The sequence below is a fragment of the Sturnira hondurensis genome, unplaced genomic scaffold (genome assembly GCF_014824575.4).
Source record: "Sturnira hondurensis isolate 20B ecotype Veracruz unplaced genomic scaffold, ASM1482457v3 Scaffold0025370, whole genome shotgun sequence".
NCBI classification, from domain to species: domain Eukaryota; kingdom Metazoa; phylum Chordata; class Mammalia; order Chiroptera; family Phyllostomidae; genus Sturnira; species Sturnira hondurensis.
In genome coordinates this window covers 11299509-11320342 of record NW_028098001.1, presented here as the reverse complement: position 1 = coordinate 11320342, position 20834 = coordinate 11299509, and positions in this window count along the sequence as shown.

Here is a 20834-nt window from a genome sequence, read left to right as displayed (position 1 = left end):
TGAAATGGCCTAACACAATAATTATGTGCTTAGGAGAGAGATGCAAGACGTATTATCTATAATAGTTGCAAAGTTTTCAACAATATAAAGGATTTGTATTCCAATTCTTCGTGCAGAGAGGTTAGGAGCTGATAGGTCCACAAGCAGGTGGACTTGCCCCTCACTCGCATCTCTCACATCCCCTAAGCTCTGTAGCCTCTCACTCTTGTGGCACTTTTTCCCAGGAAGGCAATGTGATACTGAGCCCTGTTTCCAGAGCAACACACTGTGCCTGTCTTAACACGAAATTTGCTTTATTAATTAAAATTCTTAACTCCTAACACTGCATCTGCATCGTGGGTCTGGCACTATGCTAAGCACTTTACATGAATTATTTCACATGATATAGATAATATGATGTCTACTTTACAGATGAGAAAACTGGGGTTTAGAAAGCCATGGGAGCAATACAACCAGTAAAACGCAGAGCAGGGATTTAACCGGGCCTCCTGGAACAGAGACCCACATTTATAATTGCCGTGCTGGGCTTCCATAAGAAGAAACACTTTAGAGCTGGAATAGCCTGGCCACTATGATTTCCTGCACAGCCAATCTGTCTTCTTATGCTGTAAGCCAGATTTTTTTTTGATCAAGCCAAATATAATGTACTCGTACCTCTACACACACAGTTTTCACATAGAACATCCTCATGAATGTATACAGAAAATAAAGATATTTACTAATAGCCACATATTTGAGAAAAAATATGTATCACTATACAGGGCTAATCTAAATGTAAAGTGATATTATTTCTTGAAATTTCTTTTTATTTTTTAGACTTCTGGTAAATCTTTTCTCTCTTCTCAGGAAATTTTGCATACAGATTTTAAAAAGCAAACACTATGAGGAGGTCTCTTCTGCTGCTGAACATTACCTTTTTTATACTATCTCTATTTTAAAATGCAAGTATTACTGGAAGTGTAACACAGTAAGTCATGAACATCTTTGTGTACATAGTTTTATTATAGCCCCCAGTTCCCATGAGCCAGAGAAGACATTGGGGATGCATGAATGCACAGTGAGCCTTAGCAAAGGGAGAACAAGAACAAAAAAAATCCAATAAGCATCTAAGTTCGTTTCAGAACCAGTGAACAAGTTTGCAGACTGACCAAGACACAAGCAAGTGATGATATATATTCTCTTTTAAGGGGAGCTAGATGTTTCTGTTTTTAACATAGCGGTAACTTTCTTGACATGATTTTGATATCTAAGTTATTTTCAAACATTATTTGTGGCTTCTGGGCATCTGTAACACTCTCAGATTCTATGCCTAATGATTGCTTTGCTTATAACAAAACATCCCAGGGTAATTTCTAAACTTTCCTAGTGAATAAAAAGATACACCTGGAATTCCACTTCTGGAAAGATGGAACAGACATGTCTTTCTCTATTCCTCCCACTGAGTACAACTAAAACCCATTATATTACACATAAAACAAACATAAGACTCTGAGAGGTGGAGAGAAGAAGGCAGACTGGCTGTGGAAGTCAGGATCCCAGGAAAACCACAGCAGTGAGTTCTTCAGATTTTCTCTTTGCTTTACATACCTCATACAGGAAGTTGAAAAGGTTATCAATCCAGAAAATGCCAGTGGCTACAAATCAAAAAGCCCCCTAAGAGTTTGCTTTCTCTGGCCAAAGGACTATAAAAGGTAGAAAAGAAAGAAAGATACCATATAAAGCAAGAAAGATTTCACATTTTAGCTCTGTTCCAGCCAAACATAACAGAGGGGAAAAAAAACCTGTAGCACCACCTACCCAGACCAGCAAAGGCCACTGAGAGTCCAGACTTCCACCGTCATGAGGCAGTAAAAAAGCACCTTAATATCCCCACCAGGAGGGTGTCAGAGACGAATGAATACCAAGCTGGGAATTTTGTCCCCACCCACCAGTTAGGAGCCACCAAGCCCATGTATCCATGGAGACCATTTGTAAAGTGTGGACTGCCACCCTTACACAGCAGTGATGAAGTGCTCCATCAGGATGGTTGGATGGTGTCGAAGGAAGCAAAATGGAAGCCCAGGATTTTTTACCACTGCCAGGTGTCACAAAGATACCAGGGTAAGAAAACACTAAAACTCCCACCTCCATCCAGAAGCAGTGAGGAACCTCCTCCCCCTCTCCGGTCCAAGAAGGAATGAGTGGGAAACCTGGGCTTTTACCTCCACCTGAGAGTAACAGAGTGAGATTTTCCAGCTGGAGCAATGTCATGGAAATAAGTAAACAAACAAAACAAGCTAAAACAAAATGTTTATATAATATCCAGAGTCTCATAACATAGTTCTGAAAATGGCCAGGTTTCAATGAAAAAAACCACTCAGCATAGCAATAATCTAAAATATCTCTAACTAAAAAGATCAGTAGATGCCAATACCCAGAAGAGAGAGGTTAGAATTTTCTGACAAAGATTTTAAGGCAATTATGATAAAAATGTTTCAATGAACAATTACAAATACACTTGAAACAAATAAAAATTTGGAAAGCCTCATCAAAAAACCAAAAAGATATAAAAAAGAAACCAAATATAAATTCTGGACATCAAAATTATAATAACTAAAATTGTTTAAAAGCTCAATAGATGAGCTCAACATTGAAGGTAGGAGCAGAAGAAATAACCAGTGAACAAGAAGATAAGACAATAGGAGTTACCAATATGAACAAAAAGATTGATTAGAAAAAATAATACCCAGAAATCCTCCAAAATAAAATAAACACAATTTACTTGAAAAATATACATTATGAGTTGTATCTATATGCTATTTGACATCTTCTACCAGCTCTTTAGAAATTGAGAAATTTGATCATGGAGATTAAATAATTTATGTTAATAATTTATGTAAAACAACTGTACTCAGAAAATTATAAGACACTAAAGAAAAAATCAAAGAAGATACAAATAATTGGAAGTGCATACCATGTTCATGTATAAGAAGAACTAACATCATCAAAATGTCCATGCTACCCAAAGCAATCTACAGATTCAACACAATTTCTATCAAGGTTTCAATGACATATTTCACAGAACTAGAACAAATATTTCAAAAAATTTTATGGAACCACAAAAGGTCCAACACAGTAACAGTGATACTGAGAAAGAAGAACAAAGATGGAGGAACCACACTACCTATTATGAAACTATACTATAAGGCTATAGTAATCAAAACAGCATGGTACTGGCATAAAAAACAGACACAGATCAATGAAATAGAATAGAGAGCCCAGAAATAAATCCACACCTTTATAGTCAATTAATATTCAACAGATGAAGCAAGCACATACAATGGGCTAAAGATAGTTTATACAATAAATGGTGCTGGGAAAATTGGAGAGATATGTGCAGAAAAATGAAAATAGACCATCTTCTTATACCGCACCCAAAAGTAAATTCAAAATGGATTAAAGACTTAAATGTTAGCCCCCATACCATAAAAATTCTGAAGAAAACACAGGCAGTAAAATCTCAGGCATTGCTCATAGCAATATTTTATCAGATATATCTCCCCAGGCTAGGGAAACAAGGAAAAAATAATCAAAAGGGGGCTACATCAAACTAAAAATTTTTTGCACAACAAATGATGTTGTACAAAACAAAATAAAAAGACATCCCACTGAATGGGAGAACATATTCACCAATACATCTCCAAGGTGTTAATATCCAAAATTTATAATGAACTTAACAAAAAACTCAACACCAAAAACACAAACAACCCAATTTAAAAATAAGCCAAGGACCTGAAGAGACACTTCTCCAAAGAGGACATAAGATGGCCCACAGACACATGAAAAGATGCTCAATGTCATTAATCATCAGAGAAATGCAAATAAAAACCAGAATAAGATAACAGCTCACACCTATCAGAATGACTATCATCAGTAAAATCAACAAACAACAAGTGCTGGTGAGGATGTAGAGGAAGGAGAACACTTTTGCACTATTGGTGGGAATGCAGACTAGTGTAGCCTGCATTCCCATACTGTGGGAAGCAGTATGGAGATATCTCAAAAATTATAAATGTATCTGCCTTTTGGCCCAGTGACCCTACTTCTGGGAATATATCTGAAGGAACCCAAAACACTAATTTGAGAGAATATAAGCACCCCTATGTTCACTGCAGTATTATTTACAACCACCAAGATATAGAAATATTCCAAGTGCCCATCAGTACATCAGTGGACAAAACAACTATGGGACATTTACACAATGGAATTCTACTTGGCCATAAAAAAGAAGAAAAGTTTACCCTTGCAACAGTATGGACAGACATGGAGAACATCATACTAAGTGAAATAAGCCAGTGAGAGAAAGACAAATACTATATGACCTCACTCATATGTGGAATCCAATGAACAAACTGAACTAATAAGCAAAATAGGGACAGATTCATAGAGAACCGGCTGAGAGCTGTGGGTAGCAGGGTGGGAAATTAAGGGGCTGAGGGACTGGAACTAAAAGAAAAAAGGACTCATGGACATGGACAGCTGTGTGGTGATTGCAGGGGAGGGGGTGTAAAGGGAGTACATGGTAACTGAAAAAATACAATAAAATTATGAATAAATTAAATTAAAAATTTCATCCTGGAATAGTAATGGCAAATAGCATTGAACTTGGATGCATTATGGATGGGACAGGATGCTACGGGGAAAGAGCAGTTGTCTTGGGCTCCAGAGATGCCACATAATCACCATTTCTGACTTGGAGTTTTAACCTACAGGTTTACTAGTAGGATCTCTGACAGCTTGGGAGCTCCAGATCTGGAATTTCCCAAAACAGCACTCATTTTAGATTCACTCAAACTTTAGAGTTTAAAAGCTGCTAAATCCCCTGAGCCTGTGCTGTCGTTTTAGCTGCGCCAAGCTAAAGATTTGGCGCTTTAGCTGGTGTTCAACAATGATCATTTGCTGCCCCACAAATACATTATGCAGTTCATTGCTCAGGAAAATTTTGTCTTTGTTTGAGTTACAGGGATTAAACGCATTACAGCTTAATCCCTTTGATGCACCCAGGCCATTTTGAAATTGAATGTTTTTCTATTAACTGTCCTACTGGGAACCAATTCACTGCCATTGTAGCAACAGACCCAGACAATCCTTATTAATTACAGAATTTCTGTCCTCTGCCTCTGTGAGTCCTCTAAAATACCTAATAACAAAAGCACTTAAATAAATCTATGGAGTTAATCAATGTTTCATTTAATTTGGAATAAGAAATTTAAAAGCCTTTCAATAAAAATAGTGTGGCGGGAGGCGAGGGGAGAAATGAAAACAAGTGGATTAAAGAAACCAGTGTTTAAAAATTGATATGTATTAAAGACTCAAGCCACATCAACTCCAACCAAAAAACAAATCCACGTTAGAAAATCAGTACATATTGGATTTATTTCAATTCTTGAAATGGAAAAATGAGTTTATCAATTAACTTACACATTCGATTAAGAGGCTGTAACGCTGCTATGAGATTTGTGGCCTCCAGTTTATAGAGACAAAGGTATAAAACTGCCAAGAAAGGAGGCTGTCTCAGATTCGTTAGATCTGCTTTCAGTACATGTGTCAGGCTGAAGGTGCTTCATACGGGAACCACAAGATGAATGAGGACTTTGTGCTTTCCTTTGTCAGTAGTACCCATGGAGAAAGTTATATTGGAAAGTCATATATGATGGAAAACTGAACATTATACTTCAGTGTCTGTGCTATAGAAATGGAAGAAATCAGTGCAGGGGAAAATTTAGGCATCTCAAATGGAGACTGGTATATGTTGAAAAACAATCTGCCCACTCAATAATAAAAGTGATGACCTCAGAAGGATTAGCAGCATAGGGACACCACAAGGTAGAGTGTCTGTGTCTATGCTTAAACAGCAAACCTGTACAAACATTATTCACAGCCTACGTGAACATATTTCTCTCAGGCAACTTTGGTACTATTTAGAAATTACTTCATACAGCAGCAAGGATCAGCTCTAATTTATACTGCATATCATGACTATTTTATAACACATTATCTTATTTTCTTATACCCTAATATAGGACCTATTGCCTGAGGCCTATATTATAAGCATATTCTAAAGAAGAATGATGCTTGGGAAATATTCAAGGTTGCTGAAGGGACAAGCACTGTGCTAGATACATTGTGAAATCATTACATGAGACCAACACACACAAAACCCTTAGAAATGAGATGAGCTGTTTTCAGGTGTGCAGTGAGATACATACACCTTTTTTTTTTTAATTTGAAAGCTAAAATTTCTTTTAAAGGTGTCACTTGTCCACTTCCTAAGAAAATCATCACCTCTGTTTTTCCCTAAATATTTTCCTAGGTATTGTACTCTTTCCTCAAGATCATCTGTGCATTCAAATGTTGTATGATTCATTTATTTTACTTAGCAAAATTGATCTATTCAGGATATCATAGACTATTCACAGGTTTCCACTTTATTTTCTAATAAATATCTTCTTCCTCTGTTCCCTCTGTATATGCTGTTTACTTTTTGTAATTTGAATTTAATCATTGCTACCCATATTATTGGGCTACTATGTTTGCCTAAGGCATTATGCTAGATGCTGGAAGGAATACATACTTATGAGTCCTGGTTTCCCCACTCCAGGTGCCTTACTTTCTAATGGGAGAAAGACACATAAACCAAACCCACAAGGAGAGCCATTTAGGGCCCTGCTGCCTGTAGGGCAGTTCTCAGACAGGAGCTCTAAACTGGGACCTTTTTTTAAAAAAAATTCTTATTCAAGTACAGTTTTCTGTTTTATATTCCCTGCCCTGCCCTGCCCAGTGCTCCCCACCTCCCTCCCATTTCTGCCCCCCACCTTAATTATTGTCCATGTGTCCTTTATACTTATTCATGTGAGTCCCTCCCTTTTTCCCCGTATGATTCTCTCCCCTCTCCTCTCTGGACCCTGTCAGCCTGCTCCGTATTTGAGTGTCATTGGTCATATTTTGCTTGCTTGTTTGTTTTGTTGTTTAGATTCCTGTTAAAGGTGAGATCTTATGGTATTTGTCTTTCACCACCTGGCTTATTTCGCTCAACATAATATTCTCCAATTCCATCCATGATCTTGCAAAAGATAGGAGCTCCTTCTCCTTTTCTGCAGCATAGAATTCCATTGTGTAAATGTACCATAGCTTTTTGATCCAGTCATTTACTGATGGGCATCTAGGTTGCCTCCAACTCTTGGCTATCGTGAATTGTGCTGCTATGAACATAGGGGTGCATAGGTTCTTTTGGATTGGTGTTTCAGGGTTCTTACGATATACTCCTAAGAGTGGAATTGCTGGGTCAAAAGGCACATTCATTTTTAGTTTTCTTAGAAAGTTCCATACTGTTTTCCAGAGTGGTTGTACCAGTCTGCAATCCCACCAACAGTGAACTAGGGTCCCTTTTTCCCCACAACCTCTCCAGCACTTGTTGTTTGTTCCTTTGTTTATGATAGCCATTCTGACTGGTATAAAGTGGTATCTCATTGTGGTTTTAATTTGCATCTCTCTGATAGCTAGCGATACCGAGCATCTTTTCATGTGTCTCTGGATCCTCTGTATGTCCTCCTTGGAGAAATGTCTGTTCAAGTCCTTTGTCCATTTTTTAATCTGGTTGCTCATCTTCTTTGAGTGGAGTTGAGTGAGTTCTTTGTATATTTTGGACATTAAACCTTTGTCTGCAGTATCATTGGCAAATATGTTTTCCCAAACAGTTGCTTCTCTTTTAATCTTGATACTGTTTTCCTTAGCCATGCAGCAGCTTTTAATTTTGATGAGATCCCACTTGTTTATTCTTTCCTTTATGTCCCTTGCTATAGGGGATGTATCAGTAAAAATCTTGCTGCATGGAATATCTGAGATTTTCCTGCCAATGTTCTCCTCTAGAGCTTTAATGGTTTCACGGCTTATATTTAAGTCTTTTATCCACCTTGAATTAATTTTGGTGTATGGTGTTTAAGTTGGTGCTCGAGTTTCATTTTTTTGCATGTAGCTGTCCAGTTCTCCCAACACCATTTGTTGAAAAGGCTGTCTTTACTCCATTTTATGTTGCTGCCCCCTTTGTCAAATATTAATTGCCTGTAGAGAGTTGGGTTTATTTCTGGGCTCTCTGTTCTATTCCATTGGTCTATGTGCCTGTTTTTATGCCAGTACCAGGCTGTTTTGATTACAGTGGCCTTGTAATACAGTTTGATATCAGGTATTGTGATCCCTCCTACTTTGTTCTTCTTTCTCAAAATTGCAGCTGCTATTCGGGGTCTTTTATGGTTCCATATAAATTTTTGAAGTGTTTGTTCTATGTCTGTGAAATATGCCATTGGAACTTTAATAGGTATTGCATTGAATCTATAAATTGCTTTGGGTAGTATGGACATTTTGATGATGTTAATTCTTCCAATCCATGAACACAGTATATGTTTCCATTTGTTCATGTCTTCCTTGATTTCTTTCTTCAGTGTTGTATAGCTTTCTGTGTACAGGTCTTTTACCTCCTTGGTTAGGTTTATTCCCAGATATTTTATTTTTCTTTTTGCTATATGAAATGGGATTTTTTCCTGATTTCTGCTTCTGCTGTTTCATTGTTGGTATACAAAAATGCCTTTGATTTCTGGATATTGACTTTGTATCCCGCTGTTTTGCCAAATTCATTTATTAGTTCGAGCAGTTTGTTGGTAGAGGCTATAGGCTTCTCCATGTACGCTACCATGTCATCTGCAAACAATGCCAGTTTTGTTTCCTCCTTTCCAATTTGGATGCCTTTTATTTCCTTTTCTTCTCTGATCACTGTGGCTAGAACTTCTAATACTATCTTGAATAGAAGTGGTGATAGTGGGCAACCTTGTCTTGTTCCTGATCTTAGTGGAAAAGCATTTAGTTTTTGCCCATTGAGTATGATATTGGCTGTAAGTCTTTCATATATGGCCTTTATTATATTGAGGAATGTTCCCTCTATTCCCATTTTTCTGAGTACCTTTATCATAAATGGGTGTTGTACCTTATCAAAAGCTTTTTCCACATCTATTGATACGATCATGTGGTTTTTGTCTTTGCTTTTGTTTATGTGGAAAAAGCTTACATTTACTGATTTATGAATATTGAACAATCCTTGCATCCCTGGGATGAATCCCATGGGACCTTTTTTACAAATGCAGTCAGAGGCCCCTTGACAGTTCTTTTGAATCAGAAGATGCAACCTAGATGCCCATCAGTAAATGACTGGATCAAAAAACTATGGTACATTTACACAGTGGAATTCTATGCTGCAGAAAGGAAGAAGGAACTACTACCCTTTGCAGCAGCATGGATGGAACTGGAAAGCATTATGCTGAGTGAAATAAGCCAGGTGGTGAAAGACAAATATCATATGATCTCACCTTTAACAGGAACTTAAACAAAACAAACAAGCAAGCAAAGTATGACCAAAGACACTGAAATTCAGAACAGTCTGACAGGGACCAGAGGGGAGAGGGGAGAGAATTTCAGGGGAAAGGGGGAAGGATTCACAGAAACTAGTATGAAGGACTAAGGGGGGTGGAAATAGGAGGGAGGTGGGGAGCACAGGGACGTGGGCTGGGAAGGGAGTGGGGGATGGAAAACTGTACTTGAACAATAATTAAATTAAAAAAAAGAAGATGCATTTTAACAAAATTCCAAGTTGATTAGCACTCCCAATAGAATATGAAGATTGGGCAATAGGCTCGGTGATGAATATGCATTACATATGCTACAAAAAGAAAAAGAAAATAGAAAACCAGCCTCAAAGTTCTACACAGTAGCATTGGTAGAAAAATTTTGGAAGAATTGCTTCACAGTCATTTTCTAGCACTATATTTTTATTTTGAATCTTACCTGGGTCTCGGAATAGTTGAGCAGAGTAGGTTGATGGGGATCCATTTAAAATAAATATTTCAAAGGCTTTAAAATATTTATTTTAAAAGATGTCAAATTAAAAGATGCCTCATTTGGCCTGTAGTTTTATATAGCATATTTTTTCATGTAATTCAGAATTTTCCTGACATCACTGGCTTACAAGTAAAAATAAAGTCAGATTTGCTTTAATATTCAAATTATATAGCTTCCTAGTTCCCCTTTGATCAGAGGAACATGAATGTAGTCATTCATCAACCTAACCTTTAACATGTTACTCTTTTTAAAAAATGTTATTGTTGTAAAATATAGATAACATGAAGTTTACCATTATAATCATTTTGAAGTGTACAATTCAAAGGCATTAAGTACATTAGCATTGTAGTGGAACTATCACTTCTCTCCACTTTCAAAACTTTTACATCACTCCAAACACAACCATCCACCTCCCCCCTGCCCCAGATCCCGGGCAACCATACTTCTGTTCTTGATGTCTATCAATTTAATGACTTCAGGTCCATAAATGGACTCATAGAGTGCCCATCTTTTTTGTGATTGATTGATGACTTCACTCCGTATGAAATCTTCAAGGTACATTCCTATTGTAGCATGTGTTAGAAGTTCATTCTTTTTTAGGGCTAAATCATATTCTATTATCTGTATATAACACATTTTGTGTATTCACTCATCTGTTAATGACATTTGAGCTGTTTCCACCTTTTAAAAAAATAGTTCCTTTTTATTGTACTTTTTCCCATTACCATTTATCCCCTATACCCTCTTCCACCTCCACCCACCCTCCTCCCCTCTTTTTCACGTTTTGGCTATTGTGAATAATGCCTCTAAAACAGTTTGCTATTTTTATGTTACCAAATATAAAGCTATCAAAAGCCATCTTTGCCTTGATGTTAGGCTGAGCAATCCAGGTACCTGTCATAGCAGCTGTCACTACATGCATAATGGAGCCGTTGGAGACATGTATCCCGTTACACCCTATTGTTTCTGAAGTGCAGCATCACGGCCGAAATAAAGACACTCCACTGTAAGTGCTAGTCACTATTCCTGCTGGTAATTTTTACAGAAATGCAGAATTCCTGGTGGGAAGGAGGACACACCCTACCCTAGTATTAAGTTTACACTCCAAATTAACCTTGCTGTCACATACACAGTGTGGAGTGCCATCTGCTTCCTATCCTTCTGAGGTGGCCACATCCCTAGAGCTCATCACGGCACTCCATGGTGGTTTGGAGGTGATCTCAGTACCGGTCAGAGCGTTTCAGAATCAGTTCTCCCTACCAACAACCCATGCTCTGAGATGCAATCTACAGAGCCAGTCTGGATACTCTTTCCTCCAGTTTTCCTCCATTATTTCTTAGTGACTTTGATTTCAGAGGAGTTCACTAGTGGGTTGTTTGTTTTTGCTATCTCACCTCCATTAAGGTTACCATTAGTTCCCTGAATGTGTTTTTCAAACTCTGAGTCACAAATAAAAGAACTAAAATCTGAAGTGTCTCATCCCATAAGCCTCTGGGTAGCAGGCACTTTTTCAGAATGTGTACCATGTGGCCTCCAAGATTATGGAGCACTGGGTTCCATGAAGGGTCATGAGGACTCCATCCACCTACAGAACCAGAGCCAGGTTCTGGCTTAATCATCAGGTCCCATTACATTCTCTTCCAGAAGAGGAGTATTTGCTTTACACCTCTATGTAACTAAAAGATGCAGTCAAATGATTTTCCCCAAACCAAGGGAGTCCATCCAAAGAAGATTACACAGCTCCTCTTTAAAATATGGAAAAGGAGAGTATATTTTACATGAGTTTCCAGTCAAAACAGAATTTAAATCCAATTTCTTCTGCAGACTGTGTTATATAATTGTGCACTTACCTTTGCAGATCCAGTCAGACAGGCCCACAAGTGCTGTAGTGAAATCTAGGAGTAGCCCACGAACAGGAAATACCTACCCTGGGAAGAAAGAGAACAGGCAAATGAGCTTGACCCACTAACTAACCCTTCGGTGTTGGAGGGTCATGGTGTTCTGGGTGCTGCACGGCATCCATATGGCAGATCTGACTTCACACACAGAACAGCTGAGTTCTAGGAAGCAGGGGTGTTCCAAGAACAACTGGAAGGGCCCTCTTCATTAAGAGCTTTCTAAGGCACCAGAAGCTGAGCAAATGTCCTGGTGGTGTTTATATGCCAGCCTGGGTCACTAAAATGGTGGTTTGGAAGAGGGAGGGGGCCACTCCAGTTTTGCAGGGACTATGATAAATTTTGGGTACCAGCATAACTTCGGCACATCGGTGAACCAGCACACAGGCTGAAATATCTGGAGGAAATGTTCCTGGAAGAGGAGAGTGGCATGGGCTGCCTAGGAGCAGTTTCAGTGCCTGAACACATGTTAGTACCCACACATGTGTTAGTACCCATAGACATGCAGAGGCCAGCTAATGGAAGCATCTGCCCAGAAAAAGCAGCTTGTGGGGAGGTCGGGGAGAGGCAATTCCATACAGCTTTACTAGCCATGGCCTTTGTTTAAGGGACCTGGGGCAAGAGAGTAGAAGGTGGAATACGCTATGATATGCCTTGTAGGATCTGTGACTAGGAGTGGGTGCTACACTCTCAAACACCCTCAGTGAGGGAGAGATGAAATTCTGACTCCCATTGTCAAACAGCTACCATGACTTTTGCCATGGATTTCCATGCACTTAGAAGGCTACTTAAAATAGACATATGAGTATGTATGTAAATTTGAGAATGTTTATTTAGGATAATCAATCAGATTTTGACTTCTTACCCATTTCTTAGAACTTTTTTACTATGTTATTCATGTCTAATAATGTCTCTTATGTTTTTTAATTAATGTTTATTAAAGTGAAGCTGACATACAATATTATATTAGTTTTTGGTGTACAACATAATGATTTGACGTCCATATGCCTTACGAAGTGATCATTACCCCTCCATCTGAGGCTGGTCACACAAGTGGTGAAGAAAAGATTCCATGACTCCAAAGTCCATGATTTTAACCAAAATGTAAATACTTATGATAAAGCAAGAATGAGTCAGTGGTTCAAGGATTGTGCAATCAAGTGGAGGGAAGGTATTGAACATAGCTAATATTTAACAGGGACTTATTGCCTGCAAAGAAAGACCTTGGGAGCGTTATAGAGAAGGTAACAGTGAGATGTGCAGGGAAGTTTGGAGAGGAGCTTGGTGGTGGGAGAGGGAGGTCATGGGGCAGGGGTGGAAGGTGGGGCAAGTGGTCATAGCCTTGAGGCCAAGCTGCTCTTCCACCATAATTTCTCTTTTTCCCTCCCGCCTCCTTCGCCGTTCATCTGTCCACTTACACAAGTTCCATCTAAAAAGAACTAAACTAAAAGTTACAAAAATACTCTATTTTGTATGTTTGAAGCACATCTCATTTTTTCTCCATCTGCTGGAGACCCCACCACCGGAATTCTGGCCTCTATCAAGCTAAGAAAACAGTAAACTTTAACAAGGTCAAGGAAAGGACAGAAATTTCACCCTCAGTAGTAAACAAGTGTCATGCTCTAAGGGGCAAGTTTGTTTGTACTGTGGGCGTTTTCCTCTGAGGGAGGGGCTAGAAGAGATCAGACAGGATGAATCCCAACCTCCTCAGGAGCTCAAGAGGCAGAGCAAAGAGCTACTCTGGTCTGAATCTAGCCTCTGTGTGTTGGGGTGATTTCTAGGACCAACATTTCTGACAACAAACAGAATCTTCCTATATTTCCTAAAGTCACTCTGTGATGGTTAATTTTATGTGTCCCTTGGTTAGGTTACACTACACACATATTTGTATGTTTCTGTGAAGGTATTATTTAGATCAGATTTACACTTAAAGAAGTAGGCTTTGATTAGAGTAGATTACCCTCCAGAAAGAGGGTGGGCTTTATCCAATTCATTGAAGGCCTTAACAGAAAAGACCTGACCTCCCTGGAAGGAGAGGGACGTCTACCAGCAGACCATCTTGAGACTCAAACAGCAGCTCTTCCCTGAGTTCCAGCAGCTGGGCAGCATACTCTTGTAAGCCTCTTAAAATAAATACAGAGGGTGGGGGGAGATAAAGAGACATCCATTGGTTCTGTTTCTCTGGAGAAACTCAACTAGTATGCACCCTATTTTATCACTTTTAAGGCATGCATTTTTTCACATTTTAACATCTCAAACCAGAGGGTATCTTAAATTTGTGTTATTTTAAATGATATATGATTCTTCCCAGTATTTGACAAAATATTCAAATCCCCCCCAATAGTTTGCTATACCGAGCCAATGGACTGTGATTCCAGCCACCATCCATGATTTGTGAATCCATGCAATGACTTCATTCCAAGGATCTAGGAATTGCACAATTCTGTTCTCTAGTTTTCAAATCCTCACCCAAAGACATTTTTCTTGATTTGAGAGAGAGAGAGAAAGAAACATCAGTTGCCACTCATACATACCCCAACCAGGGATGAAACCCCACAGCCTTTTTGGTGTACGGGACGATGCTCCAACCAACTGAGCCACCTGGCCAGGGCAGAACTCTTGGCAGTTTTAAATAATTATTTTTTATATTCTATTAATTCAACTGCCATCTATACGCTCTGAAAAAAAATATCTCCCCTAGGGGATATGCAATATAAACATTATGAGAGAGCTAAAACCTAAAAGGAATGTTTAGAAAGGGGGAAATAGGAAAAGAGAATGGAATATATTTGTCTTCAAGTAAGCCTCTTTGTACTACTTAAGCCCCACCTTTCTTTCAGTACAGGTTTACAGCATTACCTGCTGCATACCTTCGTTATTCTGTTGTAAGTGGCAGTTTGCTTTCTACCTGACACATTCTCAAAAGAACTGGATAATTGTCCAATATGGCAGCAACTGTTTGACATATCAATTTCTTACACAAAACTAAGAGCTCCTTGAAAATAGGACTAGGTGTTAGGTATGTGTGTATTCCAAGTATTTTGTGTGTGAATGAGATCTATATGGATAGCTGTCAATATGTGGATGTCATTGAATGTATAGGCTATAATGTGCAGTGTTGACAAGTGTCCAGGTATCCAAGGGAACCCTCAGAATCTAGGTAGTTAAGGCCATCAGATAAATGAGAGTATTTGTCTCTCTATTTATGTTTCACATTCTCCTTCATATCCCCAGGGTGTGAGAGTACGTATGTACATGAGAGAGAAAGGTGGGGAGAGTGAGAATGAGACGTGAGCAAATGAGAAATTGGCTCTACACTGGTTTGAATATTGGTTCTGTCACGCAGGCGGTGTGACTTTGAACTATTACTTAACTTTACTTGGAAAGTGAACGTTATAATACCTATGTTGAAGAGGCTTGAATAGAGGCTTGCATATCTAGGTTGAAGAGGCCACCTTTTGTAAGGCTTAAAAGTAACTTTAAAAAGAAATGGGCACTTCACACTCTCATGGGAATGGTAGCTCTCGTTCCGTCACCACTCTCCCGCTGCTCCTGCTCCAGCAAGAGGTACAATGCCTTATACTTGGAAGGCACTCAGTCATGTTTGTTGAATGAATCACAGAGAAGTGCCTTGACGAAAGCACACACTATTTTTGGCTTTCTATACAACATGTAATAAATTATATAGCCTAAGTAAAGAGTATATTATATAACACAAAGTAAAGAATCATTCCTAATGTGATCCCTTTTCACCCCCAGTTTTCAATATTTTCAACTGAGAAGTCATCAGCTACATTGCTTTACTCATGTTCTAACTTCTCTCATTTATAATTATCATCTCTACTTAAAAGAAAACAACCACAAAAAAATACGAAACTACAGAAACTTTATTTAAACCACACACCTTACTTCAAGTTTATATATAGTGTTAATAGTTTGAATTTTTCCATAGGGAACCAAAATGCTCATTTCTAGTTTTTTAAGGTAATCCTAACACAGACATGATAGTGTCAAAATTATTTTCTCTCACATCTTTCTCGCCTTCCTCTTTTCCCCTGTCTTCTCCCCTGCCCACCATCTGTTTGCTTGGGCAATCAATAAATGAATCATCCAACAGGCAAATGAACTCTGGATGACACATTACTTTAAGCCACATCTGAAATGAATTGAAAGTTTAAAAGGCCACATGACATCTATTGCTGTGCGTGCTAGTCTTGTTGAAATATGATTAGATGCCAGATGGGCCTTTGTAACACACTGTCCTGGGAACTATCAGTTCCAACATTCACACATACGTTCTTCATATGAAACGTTGGCAGCCATTTTGTCCTTACTGTTGTACCCTCATAATTCTTCTTCAGAAGAATGATTCACCATGCTATGGTGGTATTAAGTCAGGGGATCTCAACTAATAGCTAGAAGAGAGTGTCAAAGCCAAGTTTCAGGTGGCAATGAGAACAACAAAGCCCACATAGACTGGAAGCTGAGAGCAGAGGGATAGAAAGAAGGTAGTTTGGGAGGAAGTATGGGTTGGTGGATGGATTGTGGGCCAGATTAGTTCAAAGGCTTAAGTCAAATTTTAACTCTAAGCTGTGGAAATTAGGTGGAAGCTGGAAGCTAAACAGAAACTTCATTTTTCAATGGAACCATTTAATGAAACTCTTGTGTCAAGAGATGTTCTAGGTACTAGGGATATATCATTGAAAAAATTGAAATCTGTGAACTCTAAGAGATTTTACTCCAGTGAAGAAAGATTCAAAAAACAATTAATGTAACCAGTAAATAAATTATCAAATGTATTGAAAGAGAACTGCTATACAGGAAGAAGACATCAGAGTAAAAAGGAATGAAAATGCCAGAGTGCCCGAGTTCCAGAGTTGAAGTTTCTGTTTAAATAATGCAGTATTAATATGAGGATTACTTAAACATCTATTATTCACCAGGAAATAGCAGAATCACAAAAATAAAAAGAAGTCATTTTTAACATGGCACAAGAAATGAATTTTATGACATACAAGGTTTGTCTAGAAGGCATCCAGCCATGTAATATGAAAAATAGAAACAATTATTGAAGAAGATACAAGATACAAGAAACATTGTACATAGGACAATGATACCTCAATCCCCTTCAGAGTAGGCACCTTGGCACCTCACATCATTCTCCCAATCACCATCAGCCTCTCGTAGCATTTTCCTGAATCTCATCAATTGTCTGAAATCACTTCTCTTTCAAAGGTAACTTTAATTTTGGGAGAAGGCAGAAGTCACAGGGCACCAAATCTGGGCTATAGGGAAGCTGAGTCACCTGGGTAATTTGATATTTCACCAAAAAACTCTGCACAAGATGTGATACATGAGCGAGTGCGTTGTTGTGATGAAGCTGCCAATCACCAGTTGCCCATAGCTGGGGCCTTCCGAATCATCTGAATATTTTCTGTGGAGGGATGCTCAGTCTTAACACAAAATGTCATGCAGATTCATTGCTCTAGTCACTCAGTTATTTTGAATGTAATGACCACACAGTGCACATGCTCACTGAATGGCATCTACCACCCCCACTGACTAATACAGTGAAGTTATCAGTGTTCATGCACATGCATTCTAGTCCACTCTCCTTGGCTGTCAGGTTACAATGATGTTGTGCAAATCATTCTTGTTATATTAACAATGACTGGACCTTTTTTTTGACAGTCCTCATATATTAAAATATTATTCATGGTTTTCATCAAACTGAAGTAAATTATATACTATGCATGTAACATCAGAAAAGCTGAGAACATTTCAGAGATAGTTACTTGTCCACTACTTCTTTAATAAAACACTGTACTATTAAAACAAAAACCACAGATGTGTAGATTGTACTTACTAGCAAGGCCAAAGTGCATTAGTTTCAATGAGATAAAACTAATTACAGTTTCATCTCATTATTTTCCATGTGACTGAGGTATTATTATCTCTATTTAACAGGTGGGGACATGGAGGTCTAAATAATGTTTAGGACTAAAAACAATGAGTCGTTGGTAAGGATTATGAAAAATGAATGTCCTAGGAAGCATACAAATGACTTCAGCCTATGAGAGTTTATTATCTCAGCAATATTGTGAACACAACTTTCTTTAGGATTAGACCTCCGCCTGTCTGCAGTCCCAAAAGAACTGGTCACTGAGTGAAACTGTGAGAGTGAAGGATGAGCGCAAATACCTGGAAGAATACCACAACAGTATGCGGAAGGTGCCGTGCTACAGTTTCTCCAGTAAAGGAATTCAGGAAAAGACTAAATATGGCCAAAAAGTTGTTTCCAAGTTTTTTTTTATTTTCCTCCTAGACAAGTGCTTTTTTTGGCTCTTACTTCATAGGAAAATGAAAACGGCTTTACAGTAAGTCCCTTGTGTCCCTTCACTTTTTAAATCTTAAGAACATGGTTAATACCACATAGTTCTGGTTTGGCTAATGAACTCACTGATTATGTTTGGCAAATGACAGCAACCCTACAAAACTTAGGCAATGATGATTTCTTTAAACTTGGAATTCAGGAGTAACTTGAGAAATTCATCAAGGAGGGGTGAACTTGTTAGGTTATTCTATCATTTAATTTGAAATATGTGACCAAGAAAATGCAGCTAAGTATTTATTTTATATCACTTGACCATGTTGAAGGTTTTCCAAGATACTGCAGACTAAACTTAAAGCAGGATATGGTGTAAATCGACTCCTAAATATCAAACCAAGGATAAAAACTGTTACTTTTAAAACTCTAGGAATTCCCAAATAAGCAACTCCTTTCTCTGTCATCCTTGCCCTGCTGCTCTGACTTTGAACCTAAGCCCCAGGCATTGGCCTTACAAAAGCCAGTAAAGCTAATTTAGGTTAAGGTTGATTTAATGAAAACTTGAGTGTACCATCAGGTATATGAATTTTCCCCCCCTTTTAGAAAGAGGCCAGAAACATGCTGACGGAACCCTAAGTAGTAGCCTGGTCTGGTTAGAGAAATAAATTGGCTTCGCAATGACCACTGTGACACCTGGTAGTCTAATCTCTCAGTTGGACTACAACTGGGTGCCCTACAGATGGCTACTCTCAATAACCACACAAGGCCACCAGAAGGAAACTCTGACTGGTGAGAATGCTGAGACTGCTGCTGTCCAGGAAACTGGACACAGGGTGACATCAGCTGGGCTCCAGAAGCACTGAGGCCTTCTATTTGGCTTCCAGGAACAATCTGAGGTGTTAATTCTGATTTCTAAAACTGTGTTTTATATTCTAGTTACCTTAGAAATCAACTCTAAAGTTATAGTTAAGGAGGTCCCAAATTTCAACTGGAGGCACCCAAAGGCAAAACCCTTTCTGGGAGAGCCGAGATGGTTAGAATCAGTGAACGACTGCCTTAATCTGACAGAATCCTACTTTGTAAATTCAAACATCCCCCCCGCCAGCTTCCCTTACTGAGAAGATATATGAATGCGGAGGAAATGCCACTTTGAAAACTTTGGCAATAACAACATTTTATTGCTAACTGTTAAAACACTTGAAGTATAATTTTAAAAGAATATAACAATAAGTTCCAGTGAATACTTTATGACTTCATACCATATATTTATTGTATTAGATCATATATTTAAACCATTATCTTCCCATTGGCAAGCATGCATTCCCATGAGCAATGAGATTTGAATAAATTAGGTGTAATTATCTGTAAATACATTTTTTAAAAATATGCCTTATTTATACTGCCTTTTTTAAAAGTTTGGGAAAATTTTTTTCTTAGCCCTTTTGTGAGATTAATTTAACTGCCTACACTTGCACCACTTCTACTATATCCTAATTACTCAACCATCATCTCCTTTTTCCCAGAAACTCCTTGAATGATTCAGTGAACTGTTAAGGTTGTCTGGCAATTTACCATAAGGATTTCCTGGAACAAGAAGCATCATCAATGCTCAAAGTTATTCTTTTTAATATTCTACAGAGCGTTTTAGGATCATTGGTCACATTCCTTTCACATGCAGGTTGGCAGGTTGTCTTTATAATATTTTTTTCATAGAAAAGAAAAGAAGAGTAAAATGGTGAAGAAGCTTGACCAAGGCTACCTGAGAGGTTAAAAGCAAAAGTAGGGTTGGCACATTGTATATTCCTGAAGAAGCTTTGTCTTGGTGAGGATTTCTCTACCAACTAAATCACCCTGTGTACAATGAGCAAACAGTAAAGTCAGTCTCAGGACAAAGTGATCTTGTTGTTCCTTTTAAAACATGGATGTGGAGCGCACGTATTTCAGAAGGCCACATAAAAGAAAAAGAAATGAGTACAGTGAGAGCCAACTCAACATTTGAGGATGAGTAAACATACATAAATTATGTACAACTAAAAGTGCATAACTTTCAAATCTGGACAGTTACTAACAGTCTCAAATATTCTTGCTTGGGTATCAAAGCAGAGAACAGCTGTGCTGAAATGCTGGGAAGACCAATAGTTACTCACTCCCTTTCATAAACTCACCAGTATAGTCACTAGCATAAAAAGTAAAGATTGTTAGCAATCACTAACCACCGTATTGCCCAAGTAACCGTCTTTTCTTTTCTAGGCCTCCTTGTCTTAAGCATGAAGGAAGTGGTAAACCAGTAGGACTGTAATCTATTATCTGTTACCACTGGGAGCAGTGATGTGTTGTGACATCAAGAGAGAAAAAAGCTAGGGAGATAGACATAGGGGAGGCTCATCCAATAAAGGCGGGACTAGACACGGCCTTCTACTTCCTTAAATGACTCACTGTGACGATGGGCACTCCACTGGGTGTGCTGTATATCTATGGGAAGATAGAAAAGGGAAAGATTTTATAGAAAAGCTTGAATTGGGAGAGCAAGAGGTACTGACACCCTAGTAGGTAGTCTCCTTGTCCTGGTTCCCATGCCTGTGAAACAGTTACATGAACACACATATACACCCCTATTAGCTATTTCTACAGATTATTGAATGGAGAAGCTCATACACTAGGTGGCAGAACACAGGATGAACCCTTAT